Source organism: Crocodylus porosus, unplaced genomic scaffold (genome assembly GCF_001723895.1).
Source record: "Crocodylus porosus isolate Cpor-Errol unplaced genomic scaffold, CroPor_comp1, whole genome shotgun sequence".
Taxonomy (NCBI): domain Eukaryota; kingdom Metazoa; phylum Chordata; order Crocodylia; family Crocodylidae; genus Crocodylus; species Crocodylus porosus.
In genome coordinates, this window is record NW_017728935.1 from 4,840,887 (window position 1) to 4,844,004 (window position 3,118).

Genomic DNA, 3,118 nt, shown 5'->3' on the forward strand with positions numbered 1-3,118 from the left:
GCCTCGGCGGGCTCCGCCATAGCTTCCGGGCGGCGGGGGGCGGCGAGCGTTGATGGCGTCATCATCCCGCGCCCTAGCCTCGGCCTGCCGAGGGAGGGGCTTGTCTCCATGGTAACGCAGCTGCCTGCGCCAGGGGGCGCTGTGGTCGGGGTGGGGGCACTGGGGTGTCTGCACTGGTGTGGGGATACTGGGGCAGAGGGGTGTGCCCTGGGGTGGGGGGGGCTCAGGGTGTCTGCACTGGGGCAATGCCGTTAGTGCACATCTGAATGAACCGGGAGGTAGCTGAGGCAAGGGGCTGTCGGTACAGGCGTTCCCTGGTTTGCTTTTCTCAGCTCCTCTCTGTGGTAGACGCTGCGTGTCCAAGAAGCGTCATGAGAATGGTGTGAGAATATGGCCAAAGGTTTTTCGGCGCTGTATCAAGAAGAGGGATGGGGACTGCTGAGAACAATCCTCAGCCAGTCCATTTCCTCGTGTAGACGGGGCTTCAGTGCCAACTGCAAGGCACCTTCTCCCAAAAGACTTCCCTAAAGAGAGGGCATCACAAAGGATGTCCGTAATTATACAGTGCACACTTTCTTCTTTCACCTGCAGATATTTTTGCTGAGACAGATACATGCAAGGAAGTTCCTGTGTACAGTGAAGGCGGTCCTTTCTTAGGCAACGATAAGACTTAATTCTTGTAGAAGTGATACCTAAAAACAGCGGTGATGGCTGCACTAGAACACGTAGGAAAGATTAGTTTGGATTGAGTGTAATCCTTGTATTTCTGTAGCGTGCTGTGATCCTACCTGTTATTCACACGCCGCTGTCTTTGACTGTAGATGTATCCTTATGTTTAACAAATACAAATCGCTGGGGAAAAATGAATTCCAACTTTTTTGTGATATATGGTGGTACGTTCAAAGATTCACTTAGCTAATGAGCCTAACGTCCAGTTTAAATCATACTTCTAGTTTTATCTTCTTTACGACTGCTACCAATAAAAGATCTCATTTGCATTTCATTATAATAGCAGCACCGCTAGCTGGTTGAGTGTCTAGTTCAGTCAGAAGCTTTTCCTGTGTGAGTCTCATTATGCTGACAGATGTCAGGTATCTTTTTACCAAGCTGAAATCAGGGCTTCCTTCTTTCTTGTGAGTGTTAACCCTTTCTTGCCTTACAAAAGGCAGTCCCTCAGCTACGTTACAATTATTTTTGTGCATTAATCCTTAAGGTAAACACAGCCTATTCAGGGCTTTTTAAAAATATGTTTAGGGAAGGACGGCTTTGTGGCTACAGTCAAGGACTGGAAGTCAGAAGATCTGTTTTTTTGGTCTCCGTGAGACCTTGGGCAATATGTTTAGCCTGTCTGTCTCAGTAGCCCCATCTGTGAAATAAGAGTAATGATGTCTACCTCATAAGGAGACTGTGAGAAGTAATTAATTTATTTAAGAGCCCCAGATGGAATGAATTATGGTACAAACATTAATGGTTTTGATTATTCTTAGTAATGCCAGTGTAGGAAATATATGTTGCGTTTTGAAGGTGTAAGGATTATGGATCAAGCATGTAAAGAAGTGTCAATTAAATGTAGGGACGGCCCGTTACTAGATGAGGGCTGAAAGCCTGTGATTCATGACAGAGAAAATACTTGAGCATTAAAATAACCCCATACTAGGGACTGGGAATGTCCGAGAGTATGTGGCAACGTGGAAATGCTGAAATGGTATTAGTGGATCTAGATCTACTACTAGCTCTCTGTAGAGAGCACCCAACAAAGTGAAGAGAGGCTCTGCACGCCTTGCAGATTCTCCGGTGAGGTTGATACCACTTAAAAATGAACCAACAAAAAAACTGTGTAATTTTAATGCTGGTGAAAGGTTGTCAGCCCTGGAGGCCCCCTTTTATCCACAGATCCGATACAGTCTGAGCAGCATCAGTTTACTGAGCAACTTCTGCCTCAGTTTACTGTTGTGTCTCAGGCCTGAACTGGAGGGACTTGGACCGGTTTCGGAGGGAGTCCAGCCTCCTTGCTTCTTCAGTTGCCAACTTCCCTGCTGATTCACTGTCAGCAGAAGCACCCGCATTGGCGCCAAGTTTAGATCATGCCAAATCATCTCATACGTTGAAGATCTGAGTGGCTTGTTAAGAATGAACGCAGGGGCAGAGGTGTTCATGTATCAGCATTTCACCAGCGGCGTGGGGGTTACCTGTGTTTCGAGTGGTGGGTCAGCTGTGTTCTAGCTTCCACGTCATTTCCTGGGGGACAGTCAACCAAATCATTATTGCCCCCCAGGATTAATGTATGCAAATGTCGTCCTGGCCGTCTCCTGTCAGATTTCATTCACTGATCAGGAGGGCTAGACATGCATTGGACACTCGGTCCGGAGCCAATGTCTGGGACTTGCGCTTGCCCTTGGCACGAGGGCTGGGGTTTGGGAAGCTCTGTCTGGGGTGAGATGGCACTGGGTCAGGCAAGGAGTGGGGAATGCCATTTGTCTCTGTGAGACACGGGCGCTCACTGGCACTGGTTTCTGTCTTCACCACGGCACTCTCACCGGATGCGGGATTCAGAGCGGATAACACTGAGATCCCCCTTGCAGCCAACAGCTCCATTCCCTCCGCCAGAGCAATCACGCCAGGGTTTCCATGCCATCCCTCCTAGTATATTTCACTTTATTTTTTAAAGACATTTTTCGTGTTCCAAGCCAAATCAAGTCCAAATCTGTGAGTCATAAATGGCCCTACAACCGGCAAACTTTCTCTGCCCTCACCAGGGGCTTCAGATATTTCCAAAGTCTTTCGGCAGGCCCAGATACACAGTGTTTCCCCTCCTGGCGTTTTTCAAGTTGCCCCTGCCTGGGCAGGGCTGGCCCGCACCTCCCGAAGATGCCCATTGCCCTTCTCCTCCTGCCCTCTCTGCAGCTTTCCCTGGCTGGGGGCGAGCGAGTCCCCCTCCCCCTCCCCCAAGAGCAGGTGTGATGTGACCCGCACCCCGCCCACTCGGGGGCGGGGCCACCCTTTCCTCCTCCCCGCATGGGGACGGAGCCACTCTCGCCAATGGTTTGCGCCCCTCCCCGCAGCGCCGCGCTGGGGGGCGTGGCCAGGCGAGGCCCCGCCCCGAGTGGAAGCGCAGTCT